Genomic DNA, 19,976 nt, shown 5'->3' on the forward strand with positions numbered 1-19,976 from the left:
AATAACAACAGATGCTGGAGGGGATGTGGCCAGGAGGGATCACTACTACACTTTTGGTGGGAGTGCAAACTCGTTCAACCACCATGGAAAGCAGTATGGCAGTTCCTCAAAAGACTAAACATAGAGCTTCCCTATGACCCAGCAATTCCACTAGTTGGCATTTACCCAACTGTCCAGAAACAAGGGCATACTAAATCCACTAGCACAATGCTGTTCATTGCAGCACTATTTACCATAGCAAAGATATGGAACCAACCCAGATGCCCTTCAGTTGATGAGTGGATCAACAATATGTGGTATTTATACACAATGGAATTCTATGCTGCTGTCAGAAAGAACGACATCACCCCATTTGTAAGGAAATGGAAAGATTAGAAAAACATCATAGTAAGTGAAGTAAGCCAGACCCAAAGGAACATAGGCTCAATGGTTTCCCTCATTTGACATAATCAGTAGAAACCTTGGGCTCTCCTAACAGAGATTTACATTAGAGCACAACCTAGATACATAAGGCCATACAGTGTAACACTAAATGAAAGGACCTCTAGGATATAAAAAGAAAAGCCATATAATGAGTGATTGCTGTCCAGAAACAAGGGCATACTAAATCCACTAGCACAATGCTGTTCATTGCAGCACTATTTACCATAGCAAAGATATGGAACCAACCCAGATGCCCCTCAGTTGATGAGTGGATCAACAAGTTGTGCTATTTGTACACAATGGAATTCTATGCTGCTGTCAGAAAGAATGACATCGCCCCATTTGTAAGGAAATGGAAAGACTTAGAAAAGATCATATTAAGTGAAGTAAGCCAGACTCAAAGGAACAAGGGTCACTGGTTTCCCTCATTTGTCATAACTAGTAGAAACCTTGGGCTCTCCTAGCAGAGATTTACATTAGAGCACAACCTAGATACATAAGGCCATACAGTGTAACACTAAATGAAAGGACCTCTAGGATATAAAAACAAAAGCCATATAATGAGTGATTGTTGTCCTTAATGTACTATGTTATCTCTTTCACTGTGCCTTGGTTATCTCATATTGTTACAGTATTTCACTTTGTTATCTGATATACCGGATAAATGGTTATTTGAAATTGGATAGGGAAAGGGGGAAAACAAGATGAGGGGTGGGGGTGGGGGGAGAGAAATGGGGACCAAGACATGAGAAAGCGTATCAACGTGTGTGAATTAATGCACCTTCTATCTGGTGAATATAATGTAACCCTTCTATTAATTACAATAAAAATATATGAAAAAAAAGAAAAAAGGAAAGGAGAGAAAAAGAAACACAGTAAGTGCTTGAAAGGTACAGTGGCTGTACCAGTTGGACAGAACGTACTGAGTCATATATTCTGGGACTAAGTGCCCCGGAACAAGGACAGTAAAATGCTAAGGAGTGACAGCTGTTTTGTCAGGAAAAACATTAGTTACCATGTATTTACCTTGCATCAGTCTTATACAAGTCTTACATTGGGTCCTCAGGAAAAATCCACGATGCAGGGAAGCTTATCAATTACCAATCCAGAGAAAGAAACTGAGACTCAAAGAAGTTAAGCAACCAATGACACAAAGCTAAGTAATGACAAAGGCTGGCTTTGAACCAACATAGCCTGGCCCTGGTTACCCTATCCTTAGGCATTGTGCTGCTACTCCTCATTGGCTCTCCCTTGTTATGTGAGATCCTGGAGTAACAGAGACCTGAACCTGCCACTTCTAACTTCCCTACTGCTCTCCGTTCTTCATTTGAAAAAAAAAATAAAGCAAACTTGTAAATAAAACTGACATCCGTTGCATACACATTCCAGTGTAAAACTAATTTCAATTAAGCAAATACTATGTATTGTCATCTTAGTCATTGGTCTAATTTTACTTGTGTAGTATGAAACCAATTATCCTTAAGCAAAATCTTTAACAATCCCAGCTGAAGGCCATGAGAAAGACATTGGTTGGATATAAAACACTAACTTAAGGGTTACCATAGTAAAGTATCTATTACAGACAGTCTTGATGTATAAACTGTCACCCAGTCAAGGAAAGGTTAATTGGTAATGGGAGAGTTCATTTATCCAACCAATATTTATTCAGTGACAATATGTTTGCTCTATTTTGTACAAGTAATATATACTAATAAAAAATAAAATGGACGTAAGAAAAACTGCACAAATATTTGTTTTAGTGATAGGATATGTAAAACAGAAAAATTTAAATTAAAAGAGTATGCAAAAAAGACTACCTGTCTTGAAATATGTCTTTTAATATATAAAAGTTTCTGTAAAAAGCACACATAATAGAGAATGACATAAAATTATAAATATAGAGAGCTATATTAGATTCATATGAAAATATAGGTTTGGCCTCTTTTTAAAAAAATTTGTTTCAAACATCAAAATAGAGCTCTATGTGTATGATAGTAAAATCTTTGTTCAGTGACAGTGAATAATATTGTGTCTTGAAAGGAGACAGAAAATAGATATATTACATATAAAACACATCATATAAAAATAATAGACTTCTCCATATAAACAATGCGGTGAAGATAAAATAAAGTAGCATAGAAAGGAAATATAATAATGTACAATCAGCAAGAAATGATCGGACATGGATACCTTGACCACAAAACAAACAAAAACAAACCACACTGACTCCATAATTAGCAGTGACTCTGATATTTTGAATTTGATATTTGAAAATACTCCGTGGAGGTTTTATGCATGGAAAAATACATAGTTTTTCATATATGCTTCTTGTAATTAATAGGAGGGTTACATTATATTCACCAGATAGAAGGTGCATTACTTTACATCCATTGATACCCTTTCTCATATCTTGGTCCCCATTTCCCTCCCCAACACCGTCTCTCATCTTGTTTTCCCCCTTCCCTATCCGATTTCAAATAACCAAATTCGCATATATACAATATATCAGATAACCAGGTGAAATACTGTAACAATATGAGATAACCAAGGGACAGTAGAGATGAGAAATAGCATGGTATATTAAGGAAAACAATCACTCATTATATGGCTTTTGTTTCCATTTCCTGGAGGTCCTTTCATTTAGCTTCATTCTATATGACCGTTTGTATCTAGGTTTTGTTCTATTGTAAATCTCTGCTAGGAGAGCCCAAGGTTTCTACTGGTTATGACAAATGAGGGAAACCACTGAGCCTATGTTCCTTTGAGTCTGGCTTATTTCACTTAATATGATGTTTTTCTAAGTCTTTCCATTTCCTTACAAATGGGGCAATGTCATTCTTTCTGACAGGAGCATAGAATTCCATTGTGTATATATACCACATCTTGTTGATCCACTCATCAACTGAGGGGCATCTGGGTTGGTTGTTGGAGACCATTGCTTTCAGGTCCTGAGGAAGTAAGATTATATGTTGGCACCTGGCAGCTCGCTAATGAGTCAGTACTTGTTGACCAGGAAGTTTCTTTGCATTCGTTGATTTGTTTTTTCTGTGCTTGTGAATAGAGTGGATTGCTAGATTTCTTCCAAGTTTGTTTGCTGTTTTGCAGATGACCTTTACTGTGATTGGAAGCTTAGGGATATAAATAGTGTGGGGTTTGAGAGAAGGGAGAAAAGACGGAGAGGCAGAGGAGAGAGGACAGAGAGAAATAAACGACCTCTGCTTGCAGCGATTCGAGTCTGTGATCATTCCCAGTACTACTCCGAAGTGACGTGTCGTTGCCGTGGGCAGTGACAGTTGGTTCCATATCTTTGCTCTGATAAATAGTGCTGCAATGAACATCATTGTGCTAGTGGATTTAGTGTGCCCTTGTTTCTGGACGATTGGGAACTGCTGGGTCATAGAGGCGTTCTATGTTTAGTCTTTTGAGGAACTGCCATACTGCTTTCCATAGTGGTTGAATGAGTTTGCACTCCCACCAACAGTGTAGTAGTGATCCCTCCTGGCCCTCCCCTCCAGCATCTGTTTTAAAGATAAAAATCCAAGGTATGAATTTATTCCAATAGAAAATAACACAGTGCAACATATAGTTATTTAAATAAATATATCCTTTGGAAATCAAATTAAAATAAACAAGAGAAAAAGGGAGAAAAATGGTCCTAAGCTTTTTAGGTAATACCTATGTTGCATTTCTTTTTGTATTTTAAAGGACAAATAAGTAATAGAAATGAAATTGTATGATATCGTTAATTATTTGCAGATGAGGCAATTACCTTACAAATGCAGATAATGCTGTTGATGGTTCTCATCTATAACCCTGGCTACTCTGAAGGTGAAGATTGGGATATCTCCATGAGAGATCAGCCCTTGACTACATCTCAACAAATAAGCTGGATGCGATGTCATGTGTCTGTGCCATTCTATAGATGGGTGGATCAAGATTTAGGAAAGATGTACAATAAAACATGACTTTACATACTAAAAAAACAACTTTATAAAGCAAAATTGAGTTAGACAACTTAGGTGGTAATTTTAGTCACTAAATATAATGCCAGTTCTGCAAACAAAAAATACAAATATATAAAAAAGTATGCCAGATGCTAGGTGGCTTTAGCGCATAATCCTAGCTACCTAGCAATGTCTGCAGATTGCAGTTTGAATTCAGCTGGTGCTAGTCAGTCCATGAGACTCGTCTTCAATTAACCAACAGAAAACTGAAAGTGGCATTGTAGCTCAAAGTTGGTAGAGTGCTAGCCTTGAGCAAAAACCTCAAGGACAGCACCCAAGCACCTGAGTTCAAGTCCCATGATCAACAACAACAACAACAAATGATGCAGTGACAATCTTTAAAATTCTGTGAAAAAAACTTATTTCTAGCAATTTTTAAATAAAAGAAGTTCAAACAGGCCAAATTTTCAGGATTTTCTGCAAGAAAACGCATTACTTATCAGTCATATATGGTTAACCTAGTAATAGTTGTGTACCAGTGTTGGTATGTAAATTCAAAATATTCAGCAGTACATTCATTAATATATTTTGCAACCATATCTCATTTTCTCTTAATTTCTAAATGCAACCATAAAGTGCATAAAACTATAATAATTGTTTTGAAAACAAATATGATTACTTTAACTCCTATAAGTGAGGATACCTATGCAGAAAAGAAGGAAACATATAAGTTACAGGCATTCAATTTGGACATCAGGCAGTACTTACTTAATTCAGGATAATTAAAAGCATTACTGTGCCAAGTTAGTTAGCTAAGAGTCAATTAGATTGTTTACAGAAATGTTCCACAATGCCCCATATGTCATTCATATCAATTTAGCACTTAATAGGGAAAGAAAATTATGTTTACATACGGTGATATATAGAAGAGGAATAGAAAAAAGACTGAGAAGTTTGCAAAAATTTTTTTTTCACTTTCTGCAACATTACACAACTATGGAAACCCCTACATGCCCATCCTGCTGTTCTGTAATCACACACATATTCTTCAAGGACTGCAACAGCTGTGGTCATGACTGCAGAAGACTCTTACCTTGTGTAGTTGCCATGTTTTTATCTACTATAAAATATGTGAAAATGAATGACCATGGTGTTTCCTATAAAAAACAATAGTTAAAAAATGAACTGGCAAAAATATATGAGTATTTGTCCATACTCTTTTTAACATTATTTAATTTTTATAAAATCAAAGTATGTATGAAATGATAAAACTAAAGATTCCCTTCCCCCTCCTCCCCACCCCAAGTGGTCAATGTTATTGAGCACAAAATGACTTTTTGAATTTTAAAAATGCCAAGAATTATTCTGAAAGTCACCAGGAAAAGAAAACTGTTCTGTGTGTCCCATAGATCTTCCAGGGAGGCCTTGCTGCTCTTTGGGAAATGTCTGCCAAATTGTTCCTGCTGAACCATACAGAAATCCACCTATTAGCCCATGCTAAAATCACACTGAACAAACTAGGAGTAAATGATAGAGGGTCAATCTGATTAAAAGAATGTATATGCATGTGTGAAACACCAAGGTGAATCTATCTGGACAAATTAGCATAAACAAGAAGAAAAAAAAAGACATGAACGTACACATGTTTTGTCTGCCAGGTAGTTACTGGTGTGTAGGTAAATAAAGAGATGAAGGAAGATGAACAACAAAATAGTTCACTTAGGTGTGGAATAATGAAGCTTGCTGATATAAGTCTGGAAAGAGGGCAGGGGAGGACTGATGGAGAGTTACACTGTATATATGCATGGATCTGTACAGCTGGTTGATACTATCAAAATTGTGGGAAGTATTTCAATGATTAAAAATCGTAATTTTTTATTCATCTCAAAGTAGTACCAAAGAGTTGCCATTCAAAAAAAGCAATTTAAGAATATAATGTAGTTGAATTTTCTGTTAGTCTAGATAGTAATCCTTCACCAAATGAATCACTGAATTTTCTCATATTTTGTTAGGTTATGTTAGGAGTCCTTGTTTGTACTGCAAGTTTCCTTTTTGGTGTACCAAATTCTTTGTTGATTTTTATTTTTTCTCATTCTTATTATCTTTAAGTAGTACAAGGGAGTTGATGAAGTAGTTTATGTATCCAATGCATGTTGATCAATGTTACCCCCTTTCAAAGTCTCATTTATCTTCCCCTGCCCAATTCTTCCTTCACTCATGTTAATTTTGTACAGTAAAAAGATTTAAAACCATCCTAAATCTGAAAAGGAAATTGGAATAAAAATCAGATTGCTATCTTCTTATTTTTTATAAGAAATGTTGGTGTCAATTAATTGAAAAGAAAATAAAGAAAGCTTTCCTCTTCTCTAAGTAGATATTTCTTGAAGGATTACTAGAAGGAAAAAAGGGCTATAATATTTATTGTTTTGTTGCTTTAAGCGGAACTAAACTGAAATTTATATTTGCAAATATTCTCAAGAGTTACATTCTTTAGATTGTTGCCTTCTGTTATTCTCCTATTGTTACAATATCTTACATTTTAATCTGGTGTATTGTTTATTTGAAATAGGAAAGGGAAGGTGGGAAGACAAGGTGAGGGGAGGAGGTGGGGGAAGGAAATGGGGACAAGTATATGAGAAGGGGTATCAAGGTGTGTGAAGTAATGTCCCTTCTATCTGGTGAATATAATTTTAACCCCTCTATTAATTACAATAAAAATATTAAATCAAAAACCTTTTTTTCTTACTAATCAGAAAGGTTTTTGTTGTTTGTTTGTTTTGTCAGACAGGGAGTTTGAGTTGGATGTGGGGCTGGAATTAAGTCTCAGGCCCTGGGCAGGGTCCCTGAGCCTTGTCTGCTCAAGGCTATTGCTCTACTACTTCAAGATATAGGTTCACTTCTGGTTTTCTGGTACTTAATTGGATATAAGTTTCTTGTGGACTTTCTTGCCTGGGCTGTCTTTGAAGTGTGAGCCTCAGTTTTCAGCCTGCTGAGTAACTACGATTGTAGGCTTGAGTCAGCAGCCGTTCAGAAAGCTTTTTATACTTTTTTAATGTTCAAAAGGGCAAGAAGTTCAATAGGTGGTGCTGCACCCTTCCACCATAAATTAGTTCTGAAACATGTGAAATGCCATGAGTTGTCAGCTATTGGAAATGATAGAATTTGCTAAATTAAAACAAATAAGTTCATATAATTTTGTGTTTAGACTAAGGGTATGTATTCTTCTGATGTGAAGCAAGTCTTACCCTACACACATGCTGTTATGAATTCTTCTCTAGTTATTTTTATCAATTTAAGACCTTGGAAACTCTTAGGTGTCTCTTCTATTTCACATGAGCTCTACTATCATGAAGAACATCTTTACTCTGGGTTCACACATGTCAGAAAGAGAAATATTTGTTGTCTCTTTTGCTAAAGATAACATATCCAGTTCTATAAGATCAGAACTATATACCTATAAATATTTAATTATAACAACTTTATCAAACACTCTATGTTTAATACAGTAACATGGAAGATTGGGCCTTCAATCCATTAATTTTAAGGAGATACTATTTAACCAGCATTCTTCCCCCACCCTCCAAAATGCATACTCAACTTGCATGCAAAAGACATCCACCATGTCTCAGTAGCACCAAAGTCATTCTGTTATTAATTCTAAAGCTCAAAATCTCATTTAAATATTATCCAAGTCAAATGAGAAGTATGATTTACCCTTGGGTGTTCCTTTGCAAACAGGAATCTCAAATCAGGTAAGTTATGAACTTCTAAAACACCTTGCCAGGATAGATAAGGTAGATTCCTGTTCAGCAATGGATACATGGAACACAGAAAGGAGTGACTTGTTTGTATAAAGTCTGACCTACTAAGATAAATTCAATGAACTATTAAAGCTTGAGAGCATCAAGTACCTTTTGCACAGTTTCTATCCTCTAAGCCCAAGAGGTTGTGATCCTGGGTCTATGGTGGGCAAGATATGGTTTGCACCCCTGGTTAGTCCTGCCTCAATAGTTTTTTTTCATATATTTTTATTGTAATTAATAGAAGGGTTACATTATATTCACCAGATAGAAGGTGCATTAATTCACATACATTGATAACCTTTCTCATGTCTTGGTCCCCATTTCCCTCCCTCCCACATCCACCCCTCATCTTGTTTTCCCCCCTTCCCTATCGAATTTCAAATAACCAAATACAAATATATCCCATATATCAGATAACAAAGTGAGATACTGTAACAATATGAGATAACCAAGGGACAGCAAAAGAGATGAGAGATAACATAGTACATTAGTTTTATAATTCTTTCTCTGGAGGCCATCTGCCATGCTGAAATAAAGGCAATTTTTTTAAACTGTTGAAACCAAGAGGCAGCTCTGTTGAGTTCAGATTCAGTTATTTGACCATTCTTCCATCTCAATGCACAATACACCATCATAGTAAGCACATTTAGAATCTTCTTTTGAAGAATGATGACCCTATGAAGTCCTTTGTTCTGAATTTTTGTCTCATTTAAGTTAAAGAAGTATTGTCTTTACAGGTACATTATCACTCCTATTCCTCTCATTCTCTATCCTTCAATATCTCCTAAGTTCTTAGTATCAATAAAATATTCAATTATGTCCTTAGTGTGCTCCTTATAGCTACCTTTTTTCAGTCTTTCTCTATCTCTCTCTCTTGATTTCATTTTGCATAAGAAATATGATCTGAAAGTTCTGTTTCATTTTTGCATAATAATTTCTTTTGAAAAACTTTTTTCACATTTATTCTGAACAGTCAGAAAAAATAAAACCATTCTTACATCATTTTGGAATCTCATCTAAGCATTTAACTTCATCTCACAAATTCATTCATTCACAAGTTATTAGAAAATTCAATCAAGTTATTTGCTAATTTTTTGTGAATATCTCTTACTGTCTTGCTCCTCAAATTACATTCTCCATTTCTATCTGAGAATACAGTGGAGTATCCACTAATATCTTTGCTCAATCCTTTCCTAATTACTTATAATACGTACTCACTGGGAGTTGTCATTCTAGCTCTTTTACTTTTTGAGTTCTGACCAGAATCAACTTCAATATTTACCTTTGTAGGATGCAGCTCCAAAAGTACTTGAACACAAACTCATCCATCAGTTACAAAACTGTTTGCAATTTCTGTGATTCACTTATCCCTTTCTTGGTACCAAAATCTGTCTTCATCTTCTTGAGCTTTCTTTTTTTTCTCCATACATTTCTTATTGTAATTAATAGAGGGGTTACAGTTATATGTTATATTCAGTTCTTGAGCTTTTATAACAAAATCTTACAGAGTATCTTTTTTTTTTGTTAGTCCTGGGCTTCAGTTCAGGGCCTGAGCACTGTCCTTGGACTTTCTCAAGGCTAGAACTCTACCACTTGAGCCTCAGCACCACTTCTGGCTTTTTTCTATGTATGTGGTACCGAGGAATCGAACCCGGGTCTTCATGCATGCTAGGCAAGCACTTTAACTACTAGGCCAAACTCCCAGCCCTTACAGAGTATCTTAAGAACAAAAATTTATATTCTCTTCATTCATGGAAGGTGGCAGTATGAGATAATTGTGTCAACCTTCAGTCTGAGTGGAAAATGGCAAAATTTTCACTTCCTTATTAAAGATCAAAAATAAAAACAAAACCAAAAAATGGCTTTAGTGGCTCCTGTTTATGAAGGCACTAATTCCATGATGAGGTCTGTAGGCTCATTAGCTCATGTAAACTTCCTTATATCATACTGAATCTTAGTGTTTCAACATGAGTTCCCAGCGGTATGAAATTCAGCACATTACATGTGTGATAAAATTTACATGCGCCAAAAATATGAATGCTTGTCGACTAAATAGTATGTTTTAAAAGATTGAAAGTATGAATAAGCTATATCATTTTGCTCCATGTCAAAGCTGTTTAGAGTCTATGTTTAATTTTCCAGAATTAGTCTTTTTTCTCTTCTTCATCTTTGTACCAGTCCTTGGGCTTGAACTCAGCCTGGGTGCCCTCCTTAGGCTAGCATGCTGCCACTTGAGACACAGCTCCATTTCTGACTTTTTGGTAGTTAGCTGAAGATTTGTATTATCCAGATTCTCCTGCATGATCTGGCTTTTAACTGTGATCCTCAGATCTCAGCTTCCTGAGTAGCTAGTATTACAATTAGGAGACAACCATGTCTGGCTAGAACCAGTAATTTCTAGGAAAGCAGAGAAGCTGGAGAATGCCTTTGGGGAGGAAATGATGCTAAAAGAAAATAGAAAAATCTCTAACTTGCATGGCCTCACAGATTGCTCACTAGGAATGACACAGCAACCCTTCGCACTACTTGGATTTTAGCTGAATTGATTACAGATCTCCGCAGATACTACATACAAGAAAACAGACATGGAAAGATCTGTTGACGCTACTTATTTACAAAACATGGATATGATTAACGAAACCATCATGTTTTGGGGTAACTTTATTTGAAACCAAAGACAATCAAAACACAATACTCAGGACCATACTTTTTGTAACCTATGTGTTGTGAGCCAAGTGTCTCCTTGATAATAGGTAGGCCTGAGCCAATAATGAAATACATATAGTTTTAATGTCTAATATTACCAAAAGTCTTAAGGAAGTTGTTGCTGTTGTTTTATTTTCCCCTCTGTAGTTCAGTTGTTTTTATAGAAGCCTGAAAGTCTCTCATTGTTACATTTTATCTTCTCTATATGGTCTGTGTTGCATTAACTATGTTTCCAAGTTCATATTCACAGTTCTCTACAGGTACACACCCTATTACAGCTATCTGAGTTTGGTGTTGATGTCTGTGTCTAGTCTGAAATTGAGAATATTGTTGATTTAACAACGCAGTTGTATAAAGGAGGCCATTATTCAATGTGATGGGACCTGCTGGGAACAATTTCTTGGATCATATCACAAATGTTGTCAGTGGTAAAATGTGGTGGCTGTGGCAGATGGAGCATGCAGTTCACTGAAAGATAGTCTTGCTGTTCGAAATTGAAAGTTAACACCCCAATCTTCCTATTTGGAAAAACAAATTTTTGGCTCTAGTTCTTGAGAATAACATATTATATAATTCCATTTTCTTGATAACTATTTTTAGGAATCCAAGTCCCACTAAGAAACCATGTTCAAATATTTCTAAAAGCTATTATTATTTATTATGATTATTCCATTTGGCTTAGTATAAGCTATAAGGATAATACCTGTGGAGAATATTCTAGGAAGTAAAAGCAAAAAAATATATTCTGTCCTCCAGGATTTCCCATGTGTTTGTCATGCAAAGCATATGGCTTGAAGTCATTTGTTAATATGTATCATCAATATTAAACTTGCATTGAATTTTGCTAATCATTTAGCATATCCTATTACATTTTTATTTCTATAAAAATACATTTATGAATGAAACGAATAATTTTGAAACTTCCTTTTCATTTGCAGTGCTTATCATTGTCAAAAAACATGTTGAGTTTTAAGAAATCATGATGGGGTGAGTTTAACTGTAACCCTTCTATACATTACCTTGACAATAAAAAAATAAAATAAATCATGATGAAAAGCAGTTGCAATTTTAATTTCATAGTTTTTAAAATAGATATCATTATTCTAATTGTTGCTGTGAATTTCTATAAGAAGTCAGTATTCCAAGGTTATCAGATATTACAACAAAATCACACAGTGTCTTTTCCAAACAGAATCAGTAAATATTGAACTAATCATTTATAAATTTCCAGAATTACTGGAAACCATTGCCATGATCAAAATTTACAATATATAATATGTCAAAAATAGAGTGTAATAAAACTAATAGAACACTGACTTCTGCATCGAAATGGTACCCCATAGTGAATTGTAAAAACAAAATTAAAAAAAATTGACAATCCTTCTTACTCCTTAGGACTTATATGCAAAGTCATTCTAGCTTGAGAATGAGAATAAAGGAGAAACACATTTTCAATGGGAGTCCCACCACCTTGCCATCAGTTCATTCATGAATTTTTCCCCACCTTTGAACAATTCATATAATTGTCACAAAGTTTCTGCACAAGTCAAATGTTATACTAACCTAAAAATGAGCAGCAAATTGCCCTCCAGTGGAAGGTCCCAGCAGTGTAGCTGCGAGATGCCAGACTCACTGCCGTTTAACGGTGGGAGCTACTATATTTCCACATTTGTAATTTGTGCCTCCAATACATGTAGAGCTCTATTTCCACTTACTCCCCAAGAAGCCAAGTATGCATTTATAGGAAGCATAGTTAGAGTCATGATGGAAGCTTATTTTTCTGTTCTTCTGGATATTCTTTTTATGATGACTGGATAATGGAATTTTTAATACAAAAAGAAAAGTGACTTTTTTTTAAAAAAAATTAAGTCCAGAATTTTAAATCTTCTAAATTAATTCTTTCTGTACTCTTTAAATCAGACTTCTTGACTCCCAGTTGGATAATATTTTAATGTTATTAGGAATAACTCTCTATTCTTTACTTTCATTTCCTACAGTCAGTTTAATTTTTTTAAAGAAGAAATCATTTATAATAAAATGTGCTACTTTCAAAAATATGCTAATCTCTTTTATGAAAATGTGTGCTGGTAAGCAATTATTATTAATGTGACTTGAAAAACTTGAAAACTCACTATGGCATTTGAGAGCAATAATCTACTGGTGTTGTGGTCAAATTTGTTTGGGTGGATAAACAAATAGGTATCCAAACAGAGGGGAAAAATGTTATCTGCAAGGTTTTGCATCCATTACTTTCAAAAGCAATGATAACAACTAAAAAGCAATACATAATTAAAGAATGTGTTTCCTGTATTTAATAAGAACATGTGGTAAAGGCTCTAGAACTATGATAAAAATCTTAAAAAGTTACTTGTTTTTTTTCCAAATATTACCAGGAACTTATGTTTAATATACTTAAGTAGGACAAACTGGACAAATAAAATGAGATGATTAACTTTTAATTTCACTTCTATGCTCTTCTCTACTGGAGCAACTAAAAATTGATTAAATATAAAATCTGACTGGGATTTTACTAGTAGCCACAGACACTACTTTTATTAAATTAAAATGTATGACTATGCTTGAGCCTGGAAATTTACAACAATTCAATTACTCTGTTAGCACTATTAGGCTAAACTCTTTTATATTAAAAAATCTATTAATCAGTAGGATAAATTTGGAATATAATCATGGATGGAAAATCAATTCCTTATTTTTGAGGATGAAAACACAAAACTTAGTGATGTTTAATAGTGTTGAATGCTTTTAAATTATATTTTGTATTGTCTTTAGTTGTATAGAAAGGTGGGTCAGTATATTAGTATAATGGCGTCTGGTCAATGTGTCCCCTTTCATCATTGTCCCCATCCCTCTCAACCCCAGCTGTCCTCTCAATTTTGATAGTATCATAAAAAATAGGTTGAATATTATAACTGTAGTCTTTCCTCTCTCCATTTCATCCACCAGTATTTGAAACTAACTGGAACTAAGTAGAATTGATTTCTTTATAAGTTTCAGCAACAGTAAGCCATCCAGCAATGGAAGCTTTCTATTTATGCTTCATTTATCTGGATTTGGATGAGTATTAAAAGACATGATTCTTTGTACCAGGGAAAACTAAAGTATTAATATGTGAGATTCCGCTGAGCTGAATATTGGCAGGTGTGTGTCTCTCTCTGCTTTGAAATTGCACAGTCAGTCCCAGAAGTAACCCAGCTTCACAAGGGCCCTGCACTGCCATCTGCCATTTCTGTTTTTTTTTAAATATTTTTATTGTAATTAATAAAAGGGTTACATGATATTTGCCAGATAGAAGGTGCATTAATTCATATACATTGATACCCTTTTACATGCCTTGGTCCCCATTTCCCTTCCCCCCCACCCCCAGCCCTCATCTTGTTTTGCCCCCTTCCCTATCCAATTTCAAATAACCAAATATAAATATATCCAATATATCAGATAACAAAGTGAGATACTGTAACAATATGAGATAACCAAGGGACAGCAAAAGAGATGAGAGATAACATAGTACATTAAGGACAACAATCATTCATTATATGGCTTGAGCCTCAGCACCACTTCTGGCTTTTTTTTTCTATGTATGTGGTACCAAGGAATCGAACCTGGGTTTTCGTGCATGCTAGGGAAGCACTCTACCACTAGGCCAAATTCCCGGCCCTCATTTCTGTGTTTTTTTTTTAACTTAAACTTCAGTAAAAAGATTGAGACAGACTTTCTCATTTTCTTCACACAACATTGTGGGTTCAGATGACCAATGGTTTCATAATAATTAAATAACATAGCACAAGTAGATAAGGCTTATAATTTTATTAAAGTGGTAATTTGTATAACAATAATTTACATTTAATTTTAAGTATCTTAAGCAGTCATAAATAATACTAATATTACACAAGAAGGGAGAATATCTTCAAATTTTTAATTTTCCTTTTTTATCCACACAAGGTTCTATGAGTAGTGGTACTGTGTCTCAAAACTGTAGAGCACTAGCCTTGACTGAAAGAGCTCAGGGACAGTTCTGGTCTAATAACTGCTCCACACTCCAAAAACAGTTTCATAAAAGGCTCTATGATTTCATGTTGGGAGAAAGCTTTCTGGCAAGATTACTGACCTATGTAGAGAAGCATAATTAAACATTGATTGGTTCATTCTTTTATTCATTTATACATGTCTGTTAGCCCATTTAATCTGTATCTATTCTCTCCTTTATACGTGCAAATTTGTTATAGTTTTTTCCTTAATTTCCTCTGGAAAAATTTATTTTTTTAAATTTTATTTTATTGTAGGGGTGAGGTATACAGGGTTGACAGATACATTTGTCTTGTAGTAGATACATATAATTTCAAACCATTGAGTTATAAAGATAACCTCATGGGGCCTATATGTTCACAATTCCAAGACATGAAAAGCAAAAACATAAGTAGACCACACAACGATACTATATTTTTCATTGAAAGGTTGAATAGAAATACTGAGAACTAATTCCTTATGTGGCTTGCAATCTTGGGCTGGGGGAGAGAGAACATTCTTTTCTGTTATGACAGACTGGAGAATTTTCCTTAGTTAGTATTTTACTTAGTTGCAATGCTAAAACATTGGGAGGAATTATGCTATGATAATATTAGTGATTGCTCTGGGGATGCAGCAAATTTGACAACATGACATTACTGGAAAAACAACACACTATACCTAAAATAGACTCCTACAAATATAGACTATCGAATTTTGACTTAGATAAAAATGAACTCAATAAAGGATGAGAATTTTTAGGGAATGGTGAAACATTGACATATATAGGCAAAACAGGTAACTCTCTCTTTCCCATCTGAAATTTGAAGCAAATTCTAAGCTACATTTCATCAACAGGTGAAAATCTGTTGGTTTGAGCAGAATGTTTGCTTTGTGGAGAAAAGGAGGCTGTTTCTTTGGTAGAGCCATTGCTTTTTCTGTAGTGTTATTTCTTTAAAAAATGTTCTTTTCATTTTAAATGTGATGCACAGAGAGGTTACAGTTCCATAGGATAGATGAGTACATTTCTTTTTGAGCCATGTCACCCCCTCCCTCATTGTCTCTCAAGCTTTTCCCTCTTTCAACCTCTTTTCCTCCCAAGTTGTATATTTCTTTCCAACACAGTATCACTGATGAATTGGTTTGTCCTTTGTCCCACTTGTTTCCGTGTTTCCCCTTGCCCTTACTTCTGTTCAGTACACCTCAGCAGAAATAAGCTTCTCAAGGTCTACCTGGAATTCCCCTAGTGCTAAATTCACCCTTCGTATGCTAGTGGTGGTTATCAAACCAAGATCCTTATTCATGCTGTGTGAGCACATTGCCTATGAGTTCTACCCACGATACACCCTAATGTGAGTACTTAGCATAGTGTCTACCCATACTCTTTTGGATCTTGTACTGTGGAAACATCCCCTACTTGAGTTAGGGATGACAATCTACCATTGGTTGTGAGATTAAAGGTCAGAAACTGGCAACACAGATGTTTTTCTGACTTGTAGGAGTATTTGAAAACATTATGACGTGTTTGTCAACCCTCAAGTGACTTACCTACTACCCCTGACAATCCTCCTTTGTTTTTTTGTTATTTTCAAGATGTATGATTGCACTAAGCATTCCATTTCATATTGAGTAAAGTAGAAGAAAATACACTTTCTGAAGACAATTATCCGTTTTCTGGGTTAGTACACTTAGTTTCTCTTTGCATACTGTTTGGATTTATTTGACCTTATTCCAAAACCTGTGACAGAACCAAAAAGTAATTGAAGATTTCTACTAGAAAGTACAATACATAATTTACTTTTGTGGTTTCATAACATAAATAAATGGTTTTTCACCGATAACCTAGACAACCTTTAATTATTACTGCTTTGTCTTTCATCAGTTGCTTTCTGCCTACAATTAATGAGGAATGAACATCAAATTTTAGCTGTAAAATGTCTTTAGTTTAGTATTACAATGAATGGGTGTTGAATTTTAAATGAGGATTTTTGCATTTTGATCCTCATCTACAGGCTTGCTGATAGTTGTACGGTCAACTACAGCCTAAGACTATCACAGGAAAAAAATGTCAGAAATAAACAAAAAGTAAGTTTAGAATTATGTATTTTTCTAAACAGTATGAGGAAATCCAATATCAGTCTACTTTTTCTTAACCTAGACATGAATCTTATTGTAGGGGTTCGAATAGCCCCTACAAACTAAGTTTTGGGGATTAAACTCAAGGCCTGGATATTATCCCCAATTTTTGTCCTCAAGGTTAGTACTTGAAGAACAGATCAATTTCTAGCTTTTTGATTGGTTAATTGGAGGTGAACAGTCTTGTAGATTTTCCTGCCCTGACTGCCCTAAACAAAGATATTCTGATTTCAAACTCCTGAGTATCAAGAATTACAGGAGTAAACTGCCAAGTGTAGCTAATAAGGTCATTTTGAGGTCATGTCACAGTATGTCTGCTATTCAATTCATTTCATCTCATTTTATATACATTTTCAACATTCTGTGCCATTATGAGAAGCAGGGTGAGTATGATAGAATAATACATGTTAAAAGAAAAAGACATAGTCACACATAACTTTTACAGAACTCTGTTTTTAAGTATTAACTATTTTTATTATTTTCTTAATATATTAACTTGTAAATTAGGTTTCATAATAAGGATGTATATAGAGTAAAACAAAGTATATATCTATATATATATATTTGATTCAGTTTTTTTTACATGTTAATGAATTCATCAGGAAACTTGGAGCCCAAGAACTTTGGAAAACTAACAATCTAGTAACTAGTATATAAAGTACTTTGCTAAACATTACTATATCACTACGCAAACTGGTTGAAGGCTGAAGTAATAATCTTTCCTTTTTTTTTTTTTGCTAATAATGGGGCTTGAAATCTGGGCGTGGGTAATGTACCTGAGCTCTTCAGCTCAAGGCTAGGACTCTATCACTGAGCCACAACCCCACTTCCTGTACCATTTGTCTTGTATGTAACTTTTATCTGATTTGGGGAGGGGAAAGAGAAACACAGAAAAAGTGAAACACAGGGTGAACCAACTCAACAGACATGGATATGAAATGTACAACTTTGGGGGGCAGTTGGGAGAGAAAAGTGAGGAAGAGAATGAGGGAGTAGTGACACAAATCAAAAAGAAATGTACTTATGGTCTAGGAATGAGGCATAGTGGTAGAGTGCTAGATAGATTCATACTCATGTGTCATACAAGATGAAGATACAATGATCATCTGATGTTCAGCCACGGTCATTATTTCTTCATTTATAAATGAAACAAACAGGGGCTGGGAATGTGGCTCTGTGGTAGAGTGCTTGCTCCACATGCATGAAGCCCTGGGTTCCATTCCTCCATAACACATAAACAGAAAAAACTGGAAGTGGTGCTGTGTGTAGCAAGTGGTAGAGCACTAGTCTAGAGCTGAAGAGGTCAGGGTCAGTGTCCAGGCCCTGAGTTCAAGCTCCAGGGCTAGCAAAAAAAAATAAAATAAAATGTAAAAAATAAACACAAATTTCTAAAAAAGGTAAATTATGAAATAAGATAATTTATGGACTTATGTTTAAAATTTGAGGAATGAAATAACAACTCTCAGGAATAAGAATTTAGGGAGTAATTCTGGGTGCCTAGAACTAGACCATTGTTCTTAAATCAATACCAATAGAACGATGTAGTAAAAATTTTATGCATTGGACCACATCAAAGCTAATTTTTCTTTGGAACAAAGTGGTAAAGATGATGAATATTATTAAAAACCCAGAAATAAAAGCAAACAGCTACAATTATATTACTTTTGATAAAGGATCTCAAAACATACAGTAGTGAAATAGGAAATGTCTTCAACAAATGATAGTGGAAAAACTGATTTTCTTCTGACAGAGGACTTAAAGGAGATCTTACCCTGCACAAACATGAACTCCAAAGTGGATAAAGGTCTTAATGAAAAACTGAAAACATGTAAGTACTGTGAGAAAACAGGTTAAATTCTAGAAGATATAGACACAGATAATTATTTTATAAATAGGCCACTAAAACCACATGGACAAATGAGACTGCACCAAATTAGTTTATGTACATCAAAAGAAACAATTATGAGAATCATGAGACAAGTCTGCATTACGAGAGTAAATATTCTCACCTATCCAAATGAGAAAAGATTAACTTTTAGAATATACAAATAACAATAAATTAAAGCATCAAAGAACACAAATCAACACATTTATGAGTACAATGAACAAAATGTTCACAGATGAATAAGCACACATACACACATATGACAAATGTTAATCATCCTTATTTAAGACAAAAATGGAAATGAAGATTATGGTAATGCTTAGTGCTTCATCTCACTGTAGTTAGAATGTCAGATAGCAAGGAAATAAAAAAAGAAACTGAAGATTATTCTGCTGAGTGAAATGAAACTATTCTTAAAAAGCCAAACATTCCATGTTTTTATTCACTAGATAAGCCCAATAGATAGATATTCATATGTTGTGACACATAATACATATCAAATTAACATATGAATATCTATGTATATGTAAATATAGATATATAGGTTCAAAGAAATATTTATGCAATACAATATGTTGGTGACCATGAGACTGAGATGTTGCTGAGGCAGGAGAGAAAGGAAAATAAATAACAGCAAGGGATTAACCCTGAAATAAAATGAGTGTATATGTGAAATGGCATAAAGAATGAAAGCTGTTGAACATTATGGAGAGGAAGACAAGGAAATGATAAATAAAGGAAGTAGTCTGATTAAAACTGTAGTGAGCCCCTCATGGTGAATTAACATACAGTATAAAAATGGATAAAAATATAAACAAGGACTGTGGGTCCAAGAAAGGGAGGGTGAATAGAGAAGGTGAATGGAAGGCAAATATCATTTGAATATCTTCTAGGCATATAGGAAAAATGAACAATAAAATCTGCCAAAATTGGCTTACTTCAATGTGTCAGATGAAATAAAGGAGAGTGATGGAGAAAGTTTGGCTGAGGAGGGTACATAATGTACCTAAAAAAACAGCACAATGAACCTCTGTTTTACAAATAACATTTATCATT

The sequence above is a fragment of the Megascapheus bottae genome, chromosome 3 (genome assembly GCF_031878675.1).
Source record: "Megascapheus bottae isolate mThoBot1 chromosome 3, mThoBot2.hap1, whole genome shotgun sequence".
Classification (NCBI taxonomy): Eukaryota; Metazoa; Chordata; class Mammalia; order Rodentia; family Geomyidae; genus Megascapheus; species Megascapheus bottae.